We start from the raw sequence: 12,520 nt of genomic DNA on the forward strand, positions 1-12,520 counted from the left end.
GAGGGACCCACTGGGCGTAGTATGAAAAGAACCCCAAGCACCGTTTGAGGGCCTTGGGGCAATGAGGGAGGGGGAGTTCTAAGAGCATGCGGTCCGGGTCTGGGCCCAGGACTCCGTTCTCCACGACATAGCCGAGGATGGCCAGTCTGTTTGTGCGGAAAACGCATTTCTCCTTGTTATAAGTGAGGTTTAATTTCTGTGCCGTCTGGAGAAAACGGTGGAGGTTGGCGTCGTGGTCCTGCTGGACATAGCCGCAGATGGTAACATTGTCCAGATACGGAAACGTGGCCCGCAGCCCGTACTGGTCTACCATTCGGTCCATTGCTCGTTGGAACACCGAAACCCCGTTAGTGACGCCGAAGGGAACCCGGAGGAAATGGAAGAGGCGGCCATCGGCCTCGAACGCCGTGTAGTGGCAGTCCTCCGGGCGGATTGGGAGCTGGTGGTATGCAGACTTCAGATCCACCGTGGAAAATAGCCGATATTGGGCGATCTGGTTAACCATGTCTGCAATTCTGGGGAGGGGATACGCGTCTCGGAGCGCAAAGCGATTTATGGTCTGACTACAGTCGATGACCATGCAAATTTTTCCCCGGTCTTGACGACCGCCACCTGAGCTCTCCAGGGACTATTACTGGCTTCTATGATCCCCTCACTGAGCAGCCGTTGGACCTCCGATCGGATAAAGACCCTATCCTGTAGGCTGTATCGACTGCTGCGAGTAGCTACTGGTTTGCAATCTGGAGTGAGATTGGTGAAGAGAGGAGGGGGGGAGATGCGCAGCGTGGCTAGGCTGCAGATAGTGAGTGGGGGCAGGGGCCAGACGAAGCTGAGGGTGAGGCTCTTGAGGTTGCACTGGAAATCCAGGCCTAATAAGAGTGACGCGCAGAGGTCAGGCAGGACATAAAGGGCAAAATTCTCCAACCGCACGCAGGGTCGGAAAATCGGCCGGCAGCGGCGTTAATCCCGCTCCCGCAGGGTTTTTTATTCTCTGACCGGCCAAAAACCGGCGTTGTGCAAATCCCGCCGGCAGCCTCTGAAAACAGCTGGCGGCGGCGGGATTTCATTATATTTTTGTTTGAACAAATCTCCGGCCCGGATGGGCCGAAGTCCCGCCGACGTGGCCATGGGTCACGTCGGCGAAAAACAGAGTAGCTTTGAAACGGCGTCAACCATTGATGATGGTTGACGCCGTTCAGTGTCCGGGGGGGGGGGTTGCGGCATCGGGGGGGGGGGGGGGTTGCGGCATCGGGGGGGGGGGGTTTGCGGCATCGGGGGGGGGGGGGTTGCGGCATCGGGGGGGGGGTTGCGGCATCGGGGGGGGGTTGCGGCATCGGGGGGGGTTGCGGCATCGGGGGGGGGTTTGCGGCATCAGGGGGGGGGGGTTGCGGCATCAGGGGGGGGGTTGCGGCATCGGGGGGGGTTGCGGCATCGGGGGGGGTTGCGGGTGGTGGGGAGGGGGGTAGGGGCGTTGGAGGGGGTAGGGGTGGTGGAGGGGGTTGGGGGGGTTTGGGGGCAGCAGCGTGCAGAGAGGGGGGGGGCGACGGATGCCCGGGGCCAACGCACCGTCGCCCCCCCCTCTGTATGCCGCTGCCCCCTACCCCAACCACCCCCCCTCACCACACCTACCTCCCTCCAATGGCCCCTACCCCCCTCCCCACCACCCCTACCCCCCCTCCCACCACCCCTACCCCCCCTCCCCACCACCCCTACCCCCTCCCCCACCACCCCTACCCCCCTCCCACCACCCCACCCCCCCCCCCCCCACCACCCCTACCCCCTCCAACGCCGCCCCCCCATCTCTCGCAACGCCGCAACCCCCCACCCTCAACGCCGCAACCCCCCCTCATGCCGCACCCCCCCACCCTCTCAACGCCGCAACCCCCCTCATCGCCGCGTCCCCCCCCCCTCTCAACGCCGGGTCCCCCCCCCTCAACACCGGTACCCACAGCCCGTCCCCCTCCCTCTGAAGGCCGGTACCCACACCCCGTCCCCCTCCCTCTGAAGGCCGGTACCCACACCCCCCCCTCCCTCTGAAGGCCGGTACCCACACCCCCCCTCTCTCCTCCTCCCCCCCTTCCTTCCTCCTCCCCCCCTTCCTTCCTCCTCCCCCCCTTCCTTCCTCCTCCCCCCCTTCCTTCCTCCTCCCCCCCTTCCTTCCTCCTCCTCCCTTCCTTCCTCCTCCCCCCTTCCTTCCTCCTCCTCCCCACTTCCTTCCTCCTCCTCCCCCCTTCCTTCCTCCTTCCCCTTCCTTCCTCCTCCCCCCCTTCCTTCCTCCGTTAGTGGGGGGAGGGGTGCGGCGTTAGTGGGGGGGGTGCGGCGTTAGTGGGGGGGTGCGGCGTTAGTGGGGGGGGTGCGGCGTTAGTGGGGGGTGTGCGGCGTTAGTGGGGGGGGTGCGGCGTTAGTGGGGGGGGGTGCGGCGTTAGTGGGGGGGGTGCGGCGTTGAGAGGGGGGGTACCGGCGTTGAGGGGGGGGTACCGGCGTTGAGGGGGGGATTGCGGCGTTGAGAGAGGGGGGAGTTGCGGCGTTGAGAGAGGGGGGGGGTTGCGGTGTTGGAGGGGAGTAGGGGTGGTGGGGAGGGAGGTAGGGGTGGTGGGGAGGGGGGTAGGGGTGGTGAGTGGAAGGGGGGCGACGGTGCGTTGGCCCCGGGCATCCGTCGCCCCCCTCCTCTGCACGCCGCTGCCCCTACCCCAACCTCCCCCTCACCACCCCTACCCCCTTCACCACCCCTACCCCCCTCCAACTCCGCCCCCCCCTCCAACGCCGCCCCCCCCCTCCAACGCCGCCCCCCCCTCTCTCAACTCAACACCGCAACCCCCCCCCCTCAATTCAACGCCGCAAACCCCCCCTCTCCTCTCAACTCAACGCAACGCCGCAAACCCCCCAACGCCGGGTCTGTCTCTCTCTCTCTCCCCCCCCCCCAAATGTCCCGGGTCTGTCTCTCTCCTCCCCCCCCCCCCCCAAATGCCGGTCTGTCTCTCTCCTCCTCCCCCCCCCCCCCCAAAATGCCGGTCTGTCTCTCTCCTCCTCCTCTCCCCCCCCCCCCAAACGCCGGGTCAGTCTCTCTCCTCCCACCCCCCCCCCAAAACGCCGCGTCTGTCTCTCTCCTCCTCCCCCCCCCCCCCAAAACGCCGGGTCTCACTACTTCCGCAGCGGGTGAAACTGACGCGTATCGCGTTAGTTTGCTGCTGGCCCCTCCGGGAACGGAGAATAGCCGCCTAAAAGAAGGCCCCCACGCCTGAGTCATCCACACCAATTATGCTCGCCGGAAATCGGCGTTACGACGGTCTGCGGAGAATTTCGCCCAAAGTTTAAATTTTGAATAACTAGCGCCTCGAATTGTGAGCGTAGCAACGGTGCGTCCTTGGATTTGGACTGAGTGGGAGCCCGGTGGTGATAGTTTGGCTCACAGGAAAAATAGGAAGCGAACAGCGTCTTACCAGCTCTGGGTGTATGAAGCTCTCGGTTCTCCCGGAGTCAAAGAGGCATGGCGTGCTGTACCCGTTGATCTGGACCTCCACCATCGAACTTCGTAGGTGCTTGGGGCGGGATAGATCTAGGGTGACCGCGTTGAGTTGCGGGCCGCGTGATGTGTGCCCGGGGAAGTCGTAGTCTTCAGATGAGCTATCTGAGCATGGAGATGCAGATGGGGCCCGTGGATCGCACGTGGTGAGCGGCGAGGAAGATGGCATCCAAGACGGCGGCCCCCATGAGTCGCACGTGGCCGGCCGCATGGTGGGGGTTTGCCAAGATGGCGGCCCCCATGGATCGCACGTGGCAGGAGGGAGCGTAGGTCGCAGCGTTTCAGGCCCCGCGGGCCCGCTAGTGCTGGGAGCGATTTGTTCTCTCTACTGGGGAGTTAGAAACTGGGGCCCTTTTCGCGAGACACACTCTGGCACAGTAGACTTTCTTCCCGCAGCTGCTGCAGGTCGCGGATTGGGCTGGGCAGTGCTGCCGCGGGTGCTGGCTTTGGCCACAGAAATGGCAGGCTGGGGCAGCTGAGTAGCTGGCTGGAGCAGCTGAGTAGCTGGCTGGGGCAGCAGAGTAACTGGCTTTGGCAGCGCAGTAGCTGGGGGGCCGTGCGGCACAGGCCTGGGGGATTGTTGGTCGTGGGTCCACGATGAGGTCACGGGGTCCGCGGGAAACGAAGTGAGGCTGCGGAAGGAGACTTCCATAGTGGTAGCAGCCTCCACAGTAGTATCTAAATCCTGGGCCCCCTTTTCTAGCAGTCTTTGGCACACATAGTTCGATCTAAGGCCTGCTACGAAAACGTCCCGCACAGCAAGCTCCCTGGGCGCGATTCTCCGCAAATGCGGAGAGTCGTAAAGGCTGCCGTCAAACTGGCCGTGTTTCACGGCAGCCTCCGCGCCCCCTCCCGGGACCCGATTCTCCCCCCCCCGGTTGGGGCTAGCAGTGCGGCCCCGTGAAGAACGGCATCGCGGGCTTAGCGACCGTCGCTAAGCCTGCGCGCCAAGTGTCACGGCGGCTGACGCGCACGATGACGTCAGCCGCGCATGCGCGGGTTGGATGGCTCCAACCCGCGCATACGCGGATGACGTCATCACGCATATGCATCAAACCCGCGCATGCGCGGGCCGTCATGCCCCTCAGCCGCCCCGCGGACTGATCCTGCGGGGCGGCGGAGGAACAAAGAGTGCGTGGGCAGCGGACTCGCTGCCCGCGATCGGTGCCCACCGATCGTGGGCCCATGCCACCCTTAGCATGGCCGTGGTGCGGCCGTGCCAATCGGTGCCATGGTTGTCCGGGACGGCACTTTGCGGCCGTTTTCACGAACGGTGAGAGCAGGTGTGTTCGCGTTCGTGAAAACGGCCGTAAAGGCCTGGGAACTCGGCCCATCGATTGTTCAGTTCCCGTACAAATTCGGCTAGCGTTTCTGTAGGCCACTGACGGCGAGTCGTAAACATGTGGCGTGCATAAACCTCATTAATGGGCCTAACGTACATTGTGTCCAATATCGCCAGCGCTGCGGTGTAAGAACCGGCCGGATTTAGCTGTGTGGAGATTCTGTGGCTTACCCTCGCGTGCAGTAGGCTGAGTTTTTGTTCCTCCGTTGTTCCAGCGGTGCTGGCTTCTGCCAGGTAGGCCTTAAAACATCTCAGCCAGTGGGAAAAAATTTCTTTAGCCTCTGCATCCTGCGGGTCGAGTTCTAAGTGGCTTTTGGGCTGTTTCCATGATTTACTTTGACAGTTTCGTAAGTATATTAAATTGATGGAGCCATCAATTCTACGGACACCTGCTTGTAGGATTAGAATAGCGGTTTTAATATACTTACAACAGAGCCAGCCTGTTAGCCGTTGAACTTTTGGTGAACTGGCTGGCTGACTCTGTGGCACGGATCTTTATATAGCAGCTCCAGGGGAGGAGTTCTGGGCGGAGCCCAGTACAAACTCTCGAGTACTCCCAGAGCTACTCCCCCTGGTGGTCAGGTAGTGCAACTGCACTTACAATATCGGTACCTATATATACTGGGAACAGAGTGACATTGGTAAATTATAATACCGTGTGAATCTCATTCACCACAGAACTCTAATGGCAATTCCTTCACTGTTGCTGGGTCAAATTTTGGAACTCTCTGCCAACAATGTTTTTCAAACATTTTTGCCCAGGACCCATTTTTACCAACCAGCCATCCTGCGGGACACGCGCAGACCGACCGTCGGGGCCCATGCGGGATGACCTTTGCGACCCACGGCGGCCGACATTCGCTACCCACCATTTTCTCTTACCTATAATGCAAGAGGTGAGCCTGGGCTTATATTCTGTAGTCTAGAGCAGCAAAGGATGAGAAATGACCTCATTGAAACAGGCATGATTCTCTCAAACTCTACAGAGCAGATGCAGAATATAAGTTTTCCTCAGATGGGTGGTTTACAGCCTGGGGATATAGTCTGCAAATTACAATGTAACAATTTTAGACATAGATGAGGAGGAATTACTTAACTCAAAATATTGTGACTCTTTTTAAATCTCGAAAATTCAGTTCTGCAGGCTCAGCCATTAAGCATATTCAAGACAGATGCAGGAAGACTGAATTGAATTTTTAAAAAAATCTTCTCCTGGGTCAGCATGCTGACATCAGGAGGAGGTGTTTCTCTCTGGGCTCCAGGCATGCACATGCGCAGCACGCCCGCATTTGTAAAGCCGGACAGGGCTGTCATTTTTAAAAGCTGGGTGCTGCGGTCGTTACGCCTGAATTCCCGCGATTGGGAACGCCACGATGAATGGCTCCGCGACCCACACTTTGAAAATGCCTGCCTTACATCACTGTCGATGCATCTCCACCACAATGACTAGAGTAGTTCAAGAAGATGGCTCAGCACCACCTTCTCAAGGGCAACTAGGGATGGGTAATTGATTGCTGGCCTCACCTTTGATGCATACATCCCTTGAAATAATAAATGCAAATTCAATATTTAAGTGCATAATATGGTTGCATTTGCAACTAAGGGGACTGAGCTGCATCAAAATTTGTTATCTAACATAAACTTTCTTGGCCAGTTAGTTCAGTGGCAGTCAATCCAAGTAATCATGCTCTAATATAGAAATTGGATGATCTGCTGGTTTTTGTTCTATTTTTGTCAGCAATGTAAAGCTGCACAGAAGATACATTTCCTAACTTTGTATAAAGTCAGAAATTTGTCCCAAATATTGTGACATCATTTTGTTTTGACTTATGATTATTTCTGGCTCTACGGATCTTGTAATCACATCTCACTTTGAATTAATTAACCTCCGATCCCATTTATTCCTCAAATGGGGTTTCTCTAAAAACATAAAGGTATTAGGTGATCCATGAAAATAACAGAGTAAACTTCAGCTTTTCAAAGAACAGCATGGTTTGAAATTCCAAGAATCATGCCAAGTTTAGCCCCAAATGAGTAAATAAGTACCCGTAATTGTGGTTAGGGTTGATTTAGTTGTGCTTTCCCCAGGCTGCCATGTAATTACCTTAATTAGACTGTTAGATAGCATTTAATAGGTTCCAGGGGCAATTCTCTAATGACTACAAAGCTATAAACCTTTTTTTTTCAAGAGAGACATCTTGATTGACTTGCAGCTTTCCATCCTGATCTTCTGTGAAGTTACCTGGAAATGCTGCATTGAAATGCTTCACAAAAGTCTACTTCTACAGTACTGGCATGATCTGGAATCATGATGTTACCATGCAATTTGTTTTTCATCATTAAAAAGATAACTCACTGCAGCCTGGCCACATTAATAACCTTGCTGCAAGTTGTGTATCCTGTTGCATAAATAAATATGAATCCATTTGTCACAACCAATTTCAGCTGAGAGGGTTTTGGGATTGGAGCTAACACTAATAGTTGGCTCAACCATGATTTAAAGATCGTGGAACAATCATAATGAAAGTTATCTGGTCTGAGGAGATGTTTTTGTAAAAGGTGCAAAGGAGGCTGCTATTTTCCATAGGTTTTGCCGATGAACGAACTCCATTATTATCAAGTCGCTATCTTGTTAGTTAATGCTTTTTCAGAAGCTGTGCCTTAATTTCAAATTGGACCATTTTACCACAGATCTTTAGATCCCAGTTTCTGAAATTTAAAAGTGCTGCAGATGAGAACATGCATTTATACTTTTCCATTGTGTTGCAGACATCTGTGAATACCAAAATGTAGGTTTAATTTTGAGTTAATACACAAAACTAGGGATTGCTTTGGTAAATGACTGCCTTGATAGATGGTACATGAAGGTGGCAAGGAGCCAGAATATAATCTTGAGTGGAGAAATTCAAAGTCCAGCACCAAGAGTGGTTCAGTAGCATCTCTACAGACCAAGCTGGCCCCACCCTAAAGGACATGGTGGCTAGATTGGGACTGCAGCAGGTGGCAAGGGAACCAACTAAAGGGGAAAACCTACTTGATCTCATCCTCCCCAATCTACCTGTCGCAGACGCATAGTCCATGATAGTATCGGTAGGAATGGTCACTGCATAGTCCATGTGGAGTCAAAGCCCTGGCTTTATACTGAGGCCACCCTCCACTATATACTGCCAGATGGGATGGATTTCAAACAGATCTTGCAACTCCAAAATGCGGGCCATCATTGGCAGCAGAATTGTACTTAACAACAGTAAGTGACCTTGTGTTTCGGCGTACCCCCCACTCTACCCTTAGCATCAAGACGGGAGACCAACCTTTGTTTAAGGGAGACTGCAGGAGGGCATGCTGGGAGCAATCACCAAGCATACTGAAAAATCAGGTGTCAGCCTGGTAAGGTTTTAACATAGGACTACCTGTGTGCCAAACAGTGTAAGCAGCATGCGATAGACAGAACTAAGTGATCGCATAACATACAGATCAAATCTGAACTCTGCCGTTCTACCACATCCAGTTGTGAATTGTGTTGGACAATGAAATAACCAACAGGAGGAGCCTCCACCAATAACCCCATCCTCAATGAGGTGGCAAGCCAGCACATCAGTGCATAAGGCAAGGCTGAAGCATTTGCAACCACCTTTAGCCAGAAATCGGGGATGGATGATATATCTTGGCCTCCTCATGAGGTCCCCAGCATCACAGGTGCCAGTCTTCCCCAAGTTGATTCGCTCTACATGAAATCACAAAATGGCTGAAGGCACTGGATGCTGCAAAGGCTATGGGCCTTGACAATGTTCTAACAATAGTCCTGAAGGTTGTGCTCCAGAATGAGCCGTACCCCAACCAAACCGTTCCAGTACACTGGCAATGTGGAAAACTGTCCACAAAAAGCAGGACAAATCCAACCCAGCCAGTTGCCACCTCACCAGTCTACTCTCGATCATCAGCAACATGATGGCAGATGTCGTTGACACTGCTATCAAACAGCACTTACTCAGCAAAAACCTGCTCACAGATGCTCAGTTTGGGTTCTGCCAGGGCCACTCAGCTCCTGCCCTCATTACAGTCTTGAACCAAACATGAATTCCAGAGGTGAGGTGAGAGTGACTGTCCGTGCTATCAAGGCAGCATTGACCGAGTGACAAGGAGCCTGAGAAGAACTGGACTTGAAGGGGCGGGGGGACTCTCACACAAGTTGGAGTCATACCTGGCACAAAGGAATTTGATTTGTGGTTGTTGGAGGTCAATCGTCTCAGCCCCGGCACATCCCTGCAGGAGTTCCTCAATGTAGTCTCCTAAGCCCAACTATATTCAGCTGCTTCATCAATGATCTTCCCTCCATCGTAACGTCAGAAGTGACCAGAATGTTCACTGTTGATTGTACAATGTTCAACAGCATTCCTCATACTAACTGAGTCCATGTCCATATGCAGCAAGACCTGGCCAAAATTCAGGCTTGGGCTGATAAGTGGCTGGGGATTCTGCAGCATGTGACTCACCACCTGACTCCCCAAAGTCTGTCCACCATCTGCAAGGCACAAGTCAGGACTGTGATGGAATATCCTCCGCTTGCTTGGAAAAGTGGTGCTCCAAAAAACTGAAAGAAGCACGAGATGTTCTGTGATAAAGAAGCCTGCTTGATTGGCACCCCATCCACCACCCTCCACATTCACATTCACATTCACGCCCTCCACCACCGACACACAGTACTTTCTACAGGATGCACTACAGTGACCCACCAAGGCTCTTTCAATTACCTCAATCGCCTTGCAGGACATGGACAGCAGATGTTTGGAAACAGCGCCTACAATAAGTTCCCCTCCAGGTTCCGTGAACTCCAAGCCACATACCATCCTGGCTTGGAACTATATCGCCATTACTTCACTGTTGCTGGGTCAAAATCCTGGAATTCCCTTCCTCGCAGCACTGTGGATATACCTACAACACGTGGACTACAGCAGTTCAAGAAGGCGGTTCACCACCACTTTCTCAAGGAAAATTAGGGATGGGCAATAAATGCTTGTCTAGTCAGCAACACCCATCTCCCATGAAAGAATAGATTAAAAAAATCATTAACAACTTGTATCTGTGCAATAACACTTAGAGTATTTCCTTTCATGTCAAATTGGTGTTTTGGCTTTGTGGGTGCAACATACCAATCAATGTATGCCTTGATCCATGCTAAAACTGGGATTGGTGAGCACTATAAGATAACTTTATAATATGTATATTTCACATATTTGTAATACATTGGAAGCCAATGTTTCCTCTGAACCTTGCAGCATCAGTACAGTTAGTTTGCAATCTTGAGTATAAATATTAAAAATAACCTGACTTGACTGTGTGATTGGATATCATGGGTTAAATTCTATTTTCCCTTTCCAACCATGCTTTTGACACTGGACTTCTACTAATGTAACATTATTTTATCCTAATATCCAGACAACCTTTGTGAATTTATTGCCAATGTTGTATCACCACTCTTGGAACTTGAGGAGTTAGCAATAGTGTACATTCTTTTAATGAACGAGGAATGTAAATTTTGTGCACAGCCAAAGAATTTAGACTATCTATAAATATTGTTTAATGGCCACATTATTGACGAAGAGCTAAAATAAAATTGGCTTTGTGTGACACTTGAATTAAATTGTCCTATTTATGTATTTTCTAGCTGAGTTTTACTGACCAATGTAATCACAATTAGCTTGGTAAATGAGGTCCAATGATATCTTGTGGAGAAAAAGGAAAGATATATAGTGAGCATTAAATGTAATTTGACTTGAACTGGAGACTGCTTATTTTCATTCATCAAACTGACTAATGAAAGCAAAAGCTATCCATAAATAATTGGGTATAGGAAACAGATCATAGTCAATTAAGTGATTTTTGTAGTGTAATCACTGTTATAGCAGCCAGTTTGTATATTGTAAGGTTACGCAAACACCAATGAGATAAATGACCAGGCATTCTGTTTTTAATTCTGTTGGTTAAGTGCTAATAATAATTTTTTTATTAGGGTCACAAGTAGGCTTACATTAACATTGTAATGAAGTTACTGTGAAAATCCCCTAGTTGCCACACTACGGTGCCTGTTCAGGTACACGGAGGGAGAATTCAGAATTCCAAATTCATCTAACAAGCGCGTCTTTCAGGACTTGAGAAAGGAAACCGGAGCACCCGTAGGAAACCCACACAGAAAAGGGGAGAATGTGCAAACGCCACACAGATAGTGACCCAAGCCGGGAATCAAACCCAGGTCCCTGCACAATGCTAACCACTGTGCTACCGTGCCGTGTAGTGATAAATAATGCATGAAAATTTCATGCATCGATACAACATGAATTTTTATTTTATTTCGCCATGTATTGATGTGTGCTAAAACAACAACTTGCAATTATAAAGCAGCCTACTCCTGAGCGAGGAGAAGCAGGTAGTAAGAAACTGGAAAGGTGGCCTATGGGTGGGATTTCTGGCTATTCCCGCTGATGGGATCATCCAGTCACGGCGACCTCCTGCCACAAGTCATTGGCGAGTCGCTCTGCCACTGCAAGGGGGGGGGGGGGGTTGTTGTTAGAAAATCTTGCCTATTAGGAAGCTTTTAAAGATGGGAATGATGGGAGATTTTAGCAGAAATTCCAGAAAATGGAGGCAGCGGGGCTGAATGTTCTGCACTGATGATGGGATGGACAGCAGGTCTGGAGATCAAAGAGAACAGACTGTAAGGTAAAACTGGAGGAGGTTGTGCAGGTAGAGTAAGATGAAAATGGGAATGTATTTCGTAAACCAGGTCAAAGGTGTTGAATTTTGTGTCTAGAGGGAAGAGTAGTATTGCAATATTGTATATTGGTGCTATGAGGATGCAGAGGCAACAAATTTGTTTGACACCAAGTATTGATAAAAACAAGGTATGTCACTGTAAGATTTAGCACTTAAGTGTGGTAGGGGTGGGGGAAAGGAGCAGTGCTGAAAGAGAAACCAAGTGAGTCCAGGGCCAGAACCATGATGATCGGCAGTGATTATGCTGGTGAACACAAACAGTCCTATAAATTATACTTCATCCAAAATCCAAGACCTCCAAACAGACTTTCAAGATGGTAGCTTTAATAAGGACATGGGAAGTCCACACCGAGTAAAATAAGAACAACATTTTATTTTACACGACCTGGTAAATCCCTGCCAGATTCCTTTCTGGGTGATGCCTTACTGGCCAACCTTGTATACAGTAGTTAATTGAGATCCCCCGCCCCTAGCGGGAGAGTTCATACTCTGCAAGGAGCATAGGGAAGACCAGCATTCCCAACCTGTAGGTCCTGTACAGGATATTACAGTAGCCATTTGCGGCTAGAAGTGAACAATACAAAGAGAATGTTAAAGTTTTAAGTCAGGCCAAGGGTTTCCAATATGGTTACACAAGTTAGATAATTTGGACATTCAGAATTCTCCCTCCATGTACCCGAACAGGCGCCAGAATGTGGCAACTAAGGGCTTTTCACAGTAACTTCATTGCAGTGTTAATGTAAGCCTACTTGTGACAATAAAGATTATCATTTATTATGATCTGCAAATATCCAGTCAAATTCTGACACTGCAATACTTCAAACAAATTTATTTTACATGAAGCATTTTGGGATATTTCTGAGACATCAGGCACGATTCAAATG

At 51.3% G+C, this 12,520-nt stretch overlaps 1 protein-coding gene across 2 annotated transcripts in view; it reads left to right on the top strand.

Moving 5' to 3' along the window:
• serpini1 (serpin peptidase inhibitor, clade I (neuroserpin), member 1) overlaps positions 1-12,520 on the top strand; it is a 63,049-nt gene that overhangs the window by 14,009 nt on the left and 36,520 nt on the right. The window lies entirely within an intron of this gene.

Source organism: Scyliorhinus canicula, chromosome 13 (assembly GCF_902713615.1).
Source record: "Scyliorhinus canicula chromosome 13, sScyCan1.1, whole genome shotgun sequence".
Taxonomy (NCBI): domain Eukaryota; kingdom Metazoa; phylum Chordata; class Chondrichthyes; order Carcharhiniformes; family Scyliorhinidae; genus Scyliorhinus; species Scyliorhinus canicula.